The 15,388-nt window shown below is 41.8% G+C and overlaps 1 protein-coding gene across 1 annotated transcript in view; it reads left to right on the top strand.

The window, feature by feature from the left end:
* Positions 1-15,388, top strand: part of GALR1 (galanin receptor 1) — a 379,108-nt gene that overhangs the window by 309,512 nt on the left and 54,208 nt on the right. The window lies entirely within an intron of this gene.

Here is a 15,388-nt window from a genome sequence, read left to right as displayed (position 1 = left end):
ACACTGTAGACAGACAGATAGATAGATACTGTAGATAGATAGATAGATACTGTAGATAGACAGACAAAAAGATAGATGGATACTGTACATAGATGGATAGATACTGTAGTCAGACAGACAAATAGATAGATGGATACTGTAGATAGATGGATAGATACTGTAGAGAGACAGACAAAAAGATAGATGGATACTGTAGACAGATGGATAGATACTGTAGTCAGACAGACAAATAGATAGAGGGATGCTGTAGATAGATAGATAGATAGATAGATAGATAGATAGATAGATAGATAGATAGATAGATAGATAGATAGATAGATAGATAGATAGACAGACAAATATATAGATGGATACTGTAGACAGATGGATAGATGCTGTAGACAGACAGACAAATAGATAGATGGATACATGAGAGCCGTTCGGTTAGCTCTGCGCGTGTCCCCGATGTTGCTAGGGCAACAGGGACGCTATGCGCAGAGCTGGCTACGTCGTGCAGCTCTCGCGTTGTTAGAAAAAAAAAGAGATAAACGAGAGCTGCTCAGTCAGCTGCGCATGTCCCCGACGTTGCTAGGGCAACAGGGACGCAGAGCTGACAGAGGCTATAGGACTAAACCAAACAGATACATATATACAATTCAGAAGAAGAGTGTTCAACTCAGCAAGATGAGTTAAACATTACAGAGGCCAAAAGACAAAGAATAGAAAATAGATCTATTGAAGAACAGGAAAATTATGTTAGAAATTCAACATAACCCCCCCCCCCCCCAAAAAAAAAAAAACAAGAACGAATATTAAAAAAAAAAAAATCTACTGATTTTGTATATTTACAATTGTTTGAAAAGGTTTGCACTTAAGCAACATTTCCGTACCTTAATTGTTTTTGTTTACTACATCAAAAAAAAATTAGAAAAGTGAAATTTTTCACATTATTCTTCTTTAACCACTTGCCGACCGCCGCACGACTATCTACGTCGGCGGTCAGCCCCTCACAGGCAAAGCGACGTAGGTCTACGTCGCTAGCCTGTGAGGGTATAGGGAGCGAGCGCGCGCCGCCGGAGGCGAGCTCCCGCGTGGTCACGGACCCCCCCGCGTGTGTGACCGGCGGACCCGATATCCGCCGGTCACTCTGCGATAGTTGGTGGAGAGGGAGAAAGTCAGGCGGCTTGTGTAAACAAGCTGCCTGTCATTCTCCCCTGTGTACGAAGGATGATCATACGGTTCTACTATGTAGAACCGTTGATCACCGTTCATACATCTGAAGCCACAGCCAATCACAGTAGAAAGCATGCCCCTAGGGACACACATAGCCCCTCCCTTTCAAAAAAAGTTAACCCCTTCACTGCCAGTGTATTTTTACAGTAACAGTGCATATGTATAGCACTGATTACTGTAGAAATGTCACTAGTAACCCCAAAAGTGTCAAAAATGTCAGTCAAGGGTCCGATCTGTCCGCCACAATGTCGCAGTACCGCAAAAAAAATCGCAGATCGCCGCCATTACGCGTTAAAAAAAACCAACAAAAATGACATGATATTTCCCTTTGTTAGTAAACGCGATAACTTTTGCGCAAACCAATCAAAATACGCTTTTTGCGATTTTTTTTTACCAAACATAGGTAGCATAAAACAAATTGGCCGAAAATGTTAAAAAATTTAGATTTTTACATTTTTTGGGGGGAATTTCATATAAAAAAATGTGAAAAATATTGCTATTTTTGCAAAATTTACGCTCTTTTTTTGTTTATAGCGCATGATCAAAAAATCGCACAGGTGATCAAATACCACCAAAAGAAAGCTCTGTTTGTGGGGAAAAAAGGACGCCAAATTCGTTTAGATACAGCGTCGCACGACCGCGCAATTGTCCGTTAAAGTCACGCAGTGCCGAATCGCAAAATACCCCCTGGTCAGGAAGGGGGTAAAATCTTCCGGGGCTTAAGTGGTTAACATTTCTAAAGAAAAAATACGATAAGATAGAAATCAACTGCATGGTTGTCCACTTTTTTTTGTGCTGGAACAAGTCTGTTTTTACAAATGTTTGACCACATATGTTCTAGCGCCCGTTAATTTAATGGGCTTAATGTCTAGTAGATAGATAAATAGATAGATAGACAGACAGACAGCTTCATATCATTTAATAATGCTGCTCAAAATATGCTTTTCTGCATGTAAAAATCTTTTGCAAAACATATACTTGATCATTTCTTGTGTGTATGAAGAAGTAAATTGTCAATTGAAAATGCTGTGTTATCTCTTCCTACTTTATAAGCCCAAACGTGATTGTACAGTATATGCATTGAATACATATTTCATTTAAGATTTAGAGATCAAATGGGTATGGTAAATAATTGATACCAGTGTCTGAAGACATAGATTCAATGAACACTGACAATATTTATATTCCTATTGCAAATATAGTTAAATGTACTTTGTTAACTGTATTTTTTTTTAAAAAACACATATTTTGTAAACATTAGGGACTGAAAGAAAGGTGTATATAAACAGCAAAAATAGCAACGACTAATCATTTGCATTGCATGTAGAAGAGGAATAATCAATATAGCTTGAAAACCAAAGGACGTAAAGCTTAAAAGAGGTTTGTTTACCAGTCTATTCAGTTGCTATAAATAGCGAGCTTTGAAATAGGTTCACAGTTCTAGAAATGTTGCACTTATGCATGAGTAGCAGCAATATCTATCTATCTATCTATCTATCTATCTATCTATCTATCTATCTATCTATCTATCTATCTATCTATCTATCTATCTATCTATCTATCTATCTATCTATCTATCTATCTATCTATCTATCTATCTATCTATCTATCTATCTATCTATCTATCTATCTATCTATCTATCTATCTATCTATCTATCTATCTATCTATCTATCTATCTATCTATCTATCTATCTATCTATCTATCTATCTATCTATCTATCTATCTATCTCTTTCGTTTTATGTCTGTCCAAAATCCCACACAAAATATTGCTAAAAATATTAAAAAAGAAAATAGAATAAATGACCGAGATGCAGACATCAGTTTTATTTTGCATTGCCTGGATGTGGAATATTATTTTCAGGACATTGTGGGAGATTTACCAAAACTGTTGCACACAGAATCTGGTACAGCTACACATAGTAACCATTCAGCTTCTAGGATTAAGGCTCCATTCACACCTGGGCGTGCGATTCTAGTGGCAAAACGCAGGATCATCACGTTATATATTGCGCTGCAATTGCGGCAAATTGCAATGCGCGATGCTTGTCGCTCAAAAAGGAGCAGGAGTTTATTTTGGGCGACAGCGCCACGCGTTTGTGATTTGCTGCGATTGCAGCACAATTTATCACACGACAATCACGGCAAAATCACTCCGCTATTGGGGTGATATCAGGAAGCAATGGCATTGCAAACGCACCCCGCATTTTGCCGCGATTCTGGAATGTCCCAGGTGTGAATGGAGACTTATTATCAAAGCATATTTGAAAAAGCTAAAGGTAAGAATCATACACACAGGCTGAATATTTAACAGTTTATCTTCAGGTAGAAGCCAGGGCTTAGACTAGGACATGACGGAAAACCTGCATCTGATCAGCATTTACAGCCAATGGCAGCCAATGTGTTCTAGCGGGGGGCAGCTTCCCTACCAGAACACAAAGGCAAAGCAGGGGAGATTGCCACACTAACATTGCACATGTTAGTACAGCGGTCTATCAGTTTATTATTCATTCAGCCCGCTGGATTGAACAAAAAAAAAAAAACTATAAGAGTGTACTAAGACTTTAGAAACTGATTGGTTACTATGCACAACTGCATTTGATTCTGTGTGCGGGGCTGCTGTTGGAAATCACAGGGCCCCATACAGCCTACCTGGCAGGGCCCCCCTGGATATATTATTATCATTATTAGCAGACACAAACCTAACAGAGAACCTATGTGAATTATCCCTTTTTAATTGTTTTTTTACATTTTTTTACATTAAAAAAATATTATACAGTAATTGTTTTTAAAAATGTTTAAATTTTTAACAATTTTGGTTTACAATTTCTAAAATGATTCATTACCAATGTTTCAGGGGGGGGGGGTAGGCACAGTGAAAGGGAGGCAGATTTAGAAGCAGGCAGAACAGGGAGGGTGATTGGTGTCGAAGAAGCAATTACAGGAATGATGCCCTGTGTCTGTGTCTCTCCCTGCAGCAGCTGAAAACTTGCAGGGAGGGGGAGAAACTGGCTTTCAGCTTCTGCAGAGAGCCACACAGGACATCTTTCTGTAACTGCCTCACTGCACTGATTCCCTGTGCCGTTGGGGCCCCCCTGTGAGTCCGGGCCTCCTACAGGAGGACTAGAGGTCCCACTCTATCAGCGGCCCTGTCTGTGTGCACCAGTTTTGGTAAATCTCCCCCATTGTCTATGGTGTCTGCTTAATATTTTTTTTCCTGTGCAGTGCCTTTCTCTCGCACCTTAAAAAAAAAAAAAAAGGTGTATTCAGATTTATTGACATCTATACATATTATGCTTGTGTCTGCATGACTGATTGGGTAAAATACAGCCAGATGATTGTGAGCAATGGGCTGCCAAGCTAGGCTTGGCCATTTCTTACTTTGATATAAAGAAGAGTTGTTGCCAGAGCATTAACAAAATAATTCCAATGAGTGACACAGACTCATGGCAATATGTCACATAAAAGTCTGCCTCATACTGAGAAACAAGGATGTAATCAATAAATATCAACTGTAAGATTTTATAGATATTTGGCGCTTGACAAGCCTTTGAAATGCATTTAATTCATCCTGTGTGCGTTTAAGCCACCGCACTAAATAAACTGTCTATAGACAGTGGGGTGAAAGTCATATTAGTATGGGTTGTGACACACTGAAATTGAGCTGAACAGGAATACTGTCTAAGCAAATGGCAATGGGTAGACTTTACTACCTCTATTGACGCATATTCCTTATTATATACATTAGTTCCAGTTTAATTAGCTAGTAAACCTTTTAAAAAATTGAGTGCATCAGCATTAACCCATGTACAGACGGGACCATACAACATACAAACCACATTGCAACTTATGCACAAGACAGCAAAAGTACAAATGGGTTATATTGTTCTGGTCGCCCAGCCCAAATAGATTTTTGGACGAGAGTTCGTATGAAAATTCTTTGAACTTTCGACGAATGGACGAATGTCGTTTGAAAATTGTCTTTCGCTTTTAACATTCAGTTTTAAAATGAATGTAATTTCTGAGCGATAACCACATACACTGCTCAAAAATGTGTGGATCGAGAAAAGTTTTCCTTCCTGCTCCTTCCAATTTTTCCATTACTGCAGTCGAAAACGGACATCGATTTGACCCCACTAATGATTTGAAAATCAAGCGCATTTTCTTGAAACAAAAATTTCCCAAGGAAAATCTATACGTGTATGGCCAGCATTAGAGTGGGAAAGACTTTAGACATTGACACTGGAAACTCCTATGTAGTTCCTGGAAGTGTCACTTGCTATGGTAGCAGTGAAAGGGACATTACCATCAATTTACTCTGCCACCAAAAATAAACTCCCCAAAAGACTGTTACCTGCCAAATGACAATCATTTATTTATTTTTGGGGAAACAGTCATGTATTGGAAAAAAAATACTTGACTTTCACCTAAAGTGGATGTAAATCCTTATGGCTCATACGGTACGGTACGCAATTTTTGCCATTTCCATTGTGAATGGTACCCTAATTCCGAACCGTACCACTTTTTTGGGACCTTTTCGTTGGGGTACCAAGCACGTTAGTACCGTACCAACATGGTGGAGCTACACTCTGCAGAACTTTGATTGGTTGACAGAGAATCGTCGATCACTGCTTTCTGGCTACACCATGCCTATTATGAAAGGGTACTATTGGTGGTGGAAACGCAAGGTGTACCGTTCCGAACCGTACCATACTGAACCAAACTGTACCATACCACTCAGTGGAAACGAGGCATTAGATATACCAACTTAAATGACTGGTCTCAGATGCAGGGCCGGTACAAGGGGTGGGCAGAAGGGGCGGGTGCCCTGGGCGGTACCATTTAATAGAGGAGGGGGGGGCGCAGATGAAGTGCCGGCAAAGTACACTGTCTGTGTGTGTGACTGTACACACCATCGGCTTTATATGTACCGAGTGCGCTCCTGCACTCGGTACAAGCCTGGAACAGCAGAGCCCTTCCCTGTCAGTGGAGATACTGACAGGACCTTCACTCACAGTTCACAGCGCCGGCTTTGTGTGACGTCACTGAGACGCCGGCCAGAGGCGGGATGGCAGAGGACCGATACCAGGGCTGAAACCTAGAGGAGGAACCAAGTGTGTATCCCACACAGGGGCAGACTGACCATTAGGGCGCTCGGGCATTGCCCATGAGAGGCTCAGTCCGCCCCTCCCTGATGGTGGTTTCTGCAGCGCTCGGAGAGGACTCTGGCGCTGGTGGGGATGAGAGAGCAACGGTAGTTGCAGCAGTAGACTAGCCTCTCTGGGCACTTCTTCCCCCGGGAAATTCAACTCAGGGGCGGGGCCACAATCCACATCCCCGCCATGGAGAGTGCACTGCAGACCGGATCGGTCTTGGAGCTGGTAGCAACCTGTTTGCAGCACAGCAGCAGGTTAGTGTGTGATGGCCAGCCCTCTGCCCAGTAGTTTTTAGTATATCACTTTGCTCTATGCGTTAATCTATCGAGTGTTGATTTCTGTATACACTGAGTGTATTGATAACTGTATAGTGAGTGCCACTCAGTGTACAGATATCAGTGTTATATATAGGGAATAGCACTCAGAGTACAGTCACAGGTATTAGCACCCTGTACAGAGATCAGTGTTATAAATAGGGAATAGCACTTAATGAGTCCTATTCCCAATATATAACACTGATATCTGTACTCTTAGTGCTATTCCTTATATATAACAACACTTATATATGTACACTGAGTGGCACTCAGTGTACAGATATCAGTTTTATGGAATAACAGTCACTGTACAGATATCCAGGAATGGCCTGACCATTAGTGCCGGCTCACACTGATCCGACTTGGACCGCGACTTGTCAGCCTGACAAGTCGCGTCGGTCGCGCTCCCATTGTTCAGTACAGGACCCATTCTAATAGAAGCGACACAAGTCGCTCCGACTTAGAAAAAGGGTCCTGTACTACTTCGGGGCAACTTGCATAGACATTCATTTTATGAAGTCCGTGCAAGTTGCGCCAAAGTCGTGCCGCCGCAGTGTGAACCGGCACTTAGGGCACCAGGGCAGTGCCCAGAGCCATCAGGGGGCCCCATGAGAGGCTTCAGTCCTAAATTTCACTCCACTCCTCCTCCTTCATATGGAAAGGGTCAAGTTGAAGAGGAGCGGACTGACATGGGTTGAAGGTGATGTGTACATGGAGGGCACAGTCTGTACGACTGAGGACAGTGTACACTCTCACAGTGCGCAGCTCCTCCATAGGTGAGGGGTCCTGTTATGAGAGGAGAGAACCCACCCATTGTCCTATGCTGTGTCTGGGGACAACCCCACTCATGTCCCTTCCTCCCAGGGCTGGACCAGATCACACTGTCAGTCCAGTCTGGGCTCTGCTTCCCCTGCCTATCTTTTTGTTTCCCCGCCTGACTCTGGAATATGTGGCAGGGAAAAGCCTCTGCTATGCCTGAGCTGGGGGAGAGCCCCCAGGGCCAGTGCCATTGCTGGGGATCATTGTTGCAGAAACTGATGCGAATGCTGTCTGTTATTATTGCGTAAATTGGGAGCTGTTTTAAGTATTCTCTTGTTTTAAACAGACACTTAATCTTTCTTTACACGGGGGGGGCGCAGTTTTCCATCTTCGCCCTGGGCACCAAATTACCTTGTCCCAGCACTGCTCAGATGATACACAGAGATGCAACACATCCTCTTACATAAGTTGTACACAAGAAAAAAAAGAGGTGGATGGCACCACTAAGTGCAGTATTACAATGGATTAATTTATTACAGGCGGTTAAAAACACTTGCAAGAGTGCAAACTTCATGGACACATCTGGAGATATGTAGTCTGGCTGTTCCACTGAGTTCCTGAGGACTGTGTCACCCAAAACGCAGAAGCACTACACAGGAGAGCAAGCCTTCCATCCCCAGTGGAATTTGGGGTGACATAGTCCTCGGGAACCCAGTGGAACAGCCAGACCACATATCTCCAGATGAGCCCATAAAAATGTGCACTCTTGTAAGTATTTTTAACCGCTTGTAATAAATGAACCCATTGTAATACTGCACTTAGTGGCGCCTTCCCCCTCTTTTTCTTGTGTACAACTTATGTAAAAGGATGTGTTGCATCTCTAAGTGCAGTATTACAATGGATTAATTTATTACAAGCGGTAAAAACACTTATAGGAGTGCAAACTTCATGGGCACATCTGGAGATATGTAGTCTGGCTGTTCCACTGGGTTCCTAAGGACTGTGTCACCCCAATTACCACTGGGAAATGAAGGCTGGCACTCCTGTGTAGTGCTTCTGCGTTTGGGGTGACACAGTCCTCAGGAACCCAGTGGCACAGCCAGACCACAAATCTCCAGATGTGGCCATGAAGTTTGCACTTTTGTAAGTGTTTTTAACAGCTTGTAATAAATGAATCCATTGTAATACTGCACTTAGTGGTGCCCCCCCCTTTCTATTGTATACATTACAGAGCATAAGCACTCTCTGAGGATGACTGCCTGAATTACAGTGTATTGAGTCTGCACAGACAGCAGATCCATCCTATGTCCCATAATAACAGTCCAGGTGACTCTTTAACATTTGAAATTGTGGAGCGCCAGACTCCCATCTTTTTTGTTTCTTACATAAGTTGTACCTGTTGAGCTGCAGCCCTCAATCCTCACAGTCTTCCCAAACACACATTTTGCACAGCGTTTCTAAACAGCAGAAAGCAAGGGGCAGGGATCTGACATCTGACACATTGCAGAACTAGAGCACAGAGCTCTGTGAAATCTGATTGGAGGGAAGGGACACATCTCTTGTACTTAGAGCTTTTAGAAAAACATTCACAGCTTTGTGCTGGAGGACATGCTGACAGTCTCCCAAGAGGTCGATGTGTTGACTTCAAGTTTTATCAGCGAGTCATGCAGATAGCAAAGGGATCGGAGATCAGAGAGGAACAAGACTTAGTGCTTTGGATTCAAGCTAGTACACACTATAGAGGAACGTGCTTTATTCACTTTTAATATCTGAGGTTTGCAATTAGTTTAAGATGTAAAACCATTTAGGCCCCTTTCACACTAGTGCGACTTGTCCCGCGATTTTGGACCGCAAAATCGCACAACAAGTCGTTTTCCATTATTTTCAATGAGCCCCATTCATATCAGTGCATTTTGAAGTCGCACCGACTTCAAAGTAGTTCCTGCACTACTTTGGCACGATTTTAATGCGTTTTGAGGTATATAGCCCTGAGACATTGTTCAAAATCGCGTCGCAAAATCACAGCAAAATCACGGTAAAATTGCGTTGCATAAGTGTGAAAGGGGCCTTACACTATGCTGATAGAACCCTCCAGCACAAAATGTAAACCTTTGACTTCTCTGACTTGGGTGGTAAACCCAGGGCTAAGCCCCATCAGCCTCTCTTCTCTCTATACAATGATAGAGGTTCACATTGAATACTAGGATGGCAGGTGATCTTGGTTCATGTCTAAAATTGGGAAGCATTGAAGAGGGTTTTAATGTTATAACAAATAACAGCAGGGAGTTTCTGGTACTAGTTTATAGTGAGGAATTTTACCTTTGAAACTTGTATAAGGCTAAAAGGTTCACTTTAATCATGGGTCCATGCTTTGTCTGCTGTAAAGATTCCTCTTTTGCTCTTTACCGGTCTGAAAAAAAAACAGTTTTTTTTTTGTTTTGTTTTGTGAAACGTTTTTTTTTTACTTCCTGTGCATAAAGAACAGAAACAGTCAAAAACATATGAGTATTATGCATGTAAATCCTTATAGTAGCAAGACGGACAGCGAAAAACGAAACCTACAAATCCAAACGTAGGTCTCTTAAACAGTATATCTGGGAGTGCAATAGTCTAGTATGGTCAAATGGGATGAGTTTTCTCGCATATACCTGGGGGAGAAAACTAACTGGAGGCTTGGATGACAAAACATATCAAATCTTAAAGCTGAGCTCTACTCAAAAGAGAAAGCTCCACTTGTCCGCACCCTCCCCCATTCATTGCCACGGGGCTGATACCTGTCAAAACTAGGTACCCGCTCCTACTTCTGGGTAAGATCTACAAAATGTCTGGCCCCTCCTCCTTCCCCCAACTGCCTTTTGGGAGGCCCACAGGTCCCAAAAGACAGCGGGACCATTCAGAAAGTGCAGCATGACTCGCACATGTGCAGTAGGAAACAGGAGGTGAAGCCGGTGCCTGTACCCAAAGCTGATTGAAGAAATGTGAGCAAATATAATATTAAAACCCGCGCTAAATAAATGTGTGTTAGTCCTACCTGCAGCTGCTGTACACTTAGAATAAAACTAAGAAAGCAATGGAATACAATTTTAAAACAGCGCTATCAGGCATAAAGGAATAAATATAAAGTGTACTAAAAATCTCTGAAACTGATAATATTAAAAAAGTGCATCAGTGCTAAAAAGATATATAATTATATAACCACATGAATAAATACAGAATTATATACCATATGAATGGTTAAGGTGCAGAAAGATATATCTTAAATATAAAGTGCCAAATGTGCAAACAGTGCAAAAAAATATATATATAAATATAGTGCAGTCCAAAAATGGTGAATAGTCCACTTGAATATAAAGTGCTGAATATCGTGCTCCACACAAAAAGTGACCAGTGCTTCCAAAGAAGCCTCTTGGGGATCTACTCACCAGACTTAGGAGAATTAATAGCCTTATGTATATCCAGCTACACCTCCAACTCCACCTCCAGCTTCAGATGCAGGATACTACACAGCCTTGGTGTCCCCCAGGATAACAATAGGAATGAGCCTCCAAAGAACCTCCGATCACCTCCAAGATTCCTCCACACTTAGAATCTCAGATAAAAGAAGGGGAAGGAGCTGAAAATATTCGTCACACCACGTCACTTCCGCAAACCACCGTGGAATGCACGCCGGCAGCGTACCCGGAAGTGTATCGGCTGATTGTGACTACCGACCTATATACAATGCTGTGACTTTTCGTATGTTTGTGAGTAACTTTTAATACCTTTTATAATAAAATGACCCTACAGGCTTCACTATTTTCAGCTCCTTCCCCTTCTTTTATCTGAGATTCTAAGTGTGGAGGAATCTTGGAGGTGATCGGAGGTTCTTTGGAGGCTCATTCCTATTGTTATCCTGGGGGACACCAAGGCTGTGTAGTATCCTGCATCAGAGGCTGGAGGTGGAGTTGGAGGTGTAGCTGGATATACATAAGGCTATTAATTCTCCTAAGTCTTGTGAGTGGATCCCCAAGAGGGTTCTTTGGAAGCACTGGTCACTTTTTGTGTGGAGCACGATATTCAGCACTTTATATTCAAGTGGACTATTCACCATCTTTGGATTGCACTATATTTATATATATATATATTTTTTGCACTGTTTGCACATTTGGCACTTTATATTTAAGATATATTTTTCTGCACCTTAACCATTCATATGGTATATAATTCTGTATTTATTCATGTGGTTATATAATTATATATCTTTTTAGCACTGATGCACTTTTTTATTTTATCAGTTTCAGAGATTTTTAGTACACTTTATATTTATTCCTTTATGCCTGATAGCGCTGTTTTAAAATTGTATTCCATTGATTAAAGAAATGGCTAGTAGTGCCGACATTGCAGGATCCCTGGACAGGAAAGTGTCCTTATATTAAAAGTCAGTAGCTACAGTATTTGTAGCTGCTGACTTTTCATTTTTTTTTTTTCTACAGGCTGGAACTTCACTTTAAGTAAGATTTTTGCAACAAATAGTGTTATATGACGTGTCAAGACATATATAGTCATCTAGATAGGGCTAATACATACCCTTAAAAGCATCAATAAATAATAATGAACTAATAAGACAAAACAAAACAGAATTGGCAGGGTGACTCGTCCTTATGGAAAGCACAGGTCTAGGGAAATGGAGTATGAACATGGGGGACATTAGAGCCACTTAACACTGCTGATATTAAGTATACATTTTTAATTTGCCCAAGGAGTTAGTCAGATTTGCTTTAGAGTACCAGTCAGTAAATTGGAAGGAAGCCAATTCAAGCCATCAGTGAGACTATTGCAGATGACAAAAAGGTAAACTCAATAAACGATCTCCATCTGGTTAAAGCAGATTTTCATCTAATGGATGGCTGTGTGGGTTTTTTTACTTAACATATCAACTCATGCCCAAGTAAGGTTACTATTTTGGAGATGATTTACCAAAAGCAAATAGACTGTTCACTTTGCAGGAGAATTTTATTCTAGATTAGTGAATGAGGTGAAGCTCTGATGACTTCCATCATCCAATCATGTGCAAGCAAAATGACTGTTTTTTCTTTTTTCCTTGCTTGTGATTGCATCCTATTCACCATATTTACTAAGCTAAAGGGAGTTGTAAAGGTAGAAGGTTTATTTTATCCTAATGCATTCTTTGCATTAGCATAAAAAGCCTTCTGTGTGTAGCAGTCACCCCAGCACCCCCTAATACTTACCTAAGCCCTATCTCTATCCAGTGATGTCAATGAGTCCCTCAGTCGCCTGGGACTCTCACTCCTGATTGGCTGAGACACAGCAGTGGCGCCGTTGGCTCCAGCTGCTGTGAATCAAAGTCAGTTAGCCAATCAGTGAGGGGGTGGGGCTGAACAGCAGTTCCGCGTCTGAATGGACACAGGGAGCTATAGCTTAACTCAGGTGCCCCCATAGCAAGCTGCTTGCTGTGGGGGCACTCGACAGATGGGAGGGGCCAGGAGCGGCAAATAGAGACCAGAGAAGAGAAAACCACTGCACAGAGGAGGTAAGTATAACATGTTTGTTATTTAAAAAAAAAAAAACATGAGACTTTAGACTCACTTAGGGAAACATTCTTTTGTAAAGTTAACAGTGTATTTACCTTTAGTAAATCAACCCCTTTGATTCAATGTAGCAGCAAGGTCAAGATCTAGACTAGACATAGAACTCCAAATGAGAGTTATCCTGCAAATAGTTCCCAGTTCTGTCTAACTTCTGTAGCCATTACAAAAACAAAGGTATTCATACACCACACATACTAGTCATAACTAGCAAAAGAGTGCACATTCAAGGATGAAAAATGTTGGGTAATTAACAAACTGTGCTAAAGAATTGTCTTAAAGCAGAGTTTTGGCTGAATTTTTTTTTAAAAACACCCCTAGTATAGTTAGGGCTTGCGCATTTACACTAAGTTATCCTGTAAACTGTCCCCTGTTTTGTTTTTGTGCAGCATGTCTCACTTAATTTATGCTATTCTGTACAGCGCAGCAATCTGCAGCCTGGGCACCTGAAGCCGCACTGTTCTTCTTCCAGGATTCCGTGCATGCTGGCTACCCAGCATGCACCTCCCATTCTCGCGCATGCGCAGTGCGTCACAGTGAGTCGCACAGCTTGCTATGAACCGGCGATGCTCATTGACTCCTGGGATTAATGACACTCATCTCCCAGGAGCAAATGCAAAGCAGGAAATGATGTAGGTGGTCGCGGCGCAAAAAGGAGGAAGTGAAGAGATTTTTCAGCAAAAATAAGGTAAAGGAACTGAAAAAAATAGCCAAATTGTTTTTAGCATGTAAAAAACTTATGCATAATGGGAAGTGTAAAATGTGTCTGGAACTCCACTTTAACAGGCAGTATATGAAGGATAGGAGTATGCATAGTATGGTAGCAGTGTGTGCAGGAAGAGTGAGGGGATGTGACAAAGGGCAGTATTTGCAAGAATGGAGTGTGGAGGATATGAAAGGGGGTTATATGTGTAGGAGGAGTGCAGAGGGTATTAAAGCAGATATGCCAGTGGGCTGTATGTCCAGGAAGAGGATTTGAGATTGTATTACATGATGGGAGGCAAAATGTGAAGGAGAAAAGTGTACAGTGTTTGCCAGGGGGCAATATATGCAGATAAAGAGTGTCCAGTGTATGGCACCAGGCAGTATAGGGGAGTGCAGGGGTATTATGGGGGATTTAAGAGCAGGAGAAGAAAGTGGAGGGATGACAAGGGGAAATATATGTAGGAGAGGAGTATGGAGGATATAGCAGAGGGCAGTATGTGGGGGCGAGAAGTATGGGGTGTATAACAGAGGGCCACATTGCAAGCGTGTGGTGTGGAGGGTTTGACAGTGGACAGTATATTCAGCAGAGAACTGTGTAGATATTATATTGATCAGGAATTATGTAAAGGGTATGACAGTGATCAGGAATTATGTAAAGGGTATGACAGTGGAAATAACAGTTCATTTTTTGACTCAAATGAATGTCTGCTGTTTAATATTCCCAAAATTAGCAACAAAATCGCAAAATATATGGTCAGAATCATGCTAATGAATAACAGGAGTGGAGATACACTATATTACCAAAAGTATTGGGACGCTTTCCTTTATACCTACATGAACTTAAATTGCATCCTAGTCTTAGTCCGTAGGGTTCAATATTGAGTTGGCCCACCCTTTGCAGCTATAACAGCTACAGCTCTTCTGGGAAGGCTATCCACAAGATTTAGGAGTGTGTCTATGGGAATGTTTAACCATTCTTCCAGAAGCATATTTGTAAGGTCAGGCACTGACCATGAGAAGACCTGGCTCGCAATTCTTACCAAAGGTGTTCTATCGGGCTGAGGTAAGAACTTTGTGCAGGCCAGTTAAGTTCCTCCACCCCAAACTGCCTCATCTATGTCTATATGGACCTTGTTTTGTGCATTGGTCCAAATCATTTGGTTCTATTGAAGGGAACTCTTAAGGCGTCAACATACCAAGACATTTTGGACAATTCCATGCTCCCAACTTTGTAGGAACAGTTTGGGGATGGGCCCTTCCTGTTCCAACATGACTTACTGTACCTCGACCCGATAGAACACCTTTGGGAAGGAATTAGAGCCGAGACTGCGAGCCAGGCCTTCTTGTGCTTTTTTCCTTTTCTCCTTTTTTGAGGTTAGTCACTAATGGGCTTCTAGAAGAATGGTCAAACATTCCCATAGACACACTCCTAAACCTTGTGGGCAGCCTTCCCAAAAGAGTTGTAACTGTTAAAGCTGCAAACGGTGGGCCAACTTAATATTGAACCCTACGGACTAAGATTGGGATGCCATTAAAGTTCATGTGCGTGTAAAGGCCATTGTCCCAATACTTTTGACAACATAGTGTATGTTCCTCACAATGAATTTGGAACCCATTTTAAAAATCTATAAAGTTGCACCATGGGAGCTGAGCTCT

Source organism: Pelophylax lessonae (genome assembly GCF_965119305.1).
Source record: "Pelophylax lessonae genome assembly, chromosome: 5".
Classification (NCBI taxonomy): domain Eukaryota; kingdom Metazoa; phylum Chordata; class Amphibia; order Anura; family Ranidae; genus Pelophylax; species Pelophylax lessonae.
This window is presented reverse-complemented; position numbering and strand designations above follow the sequence as displayed.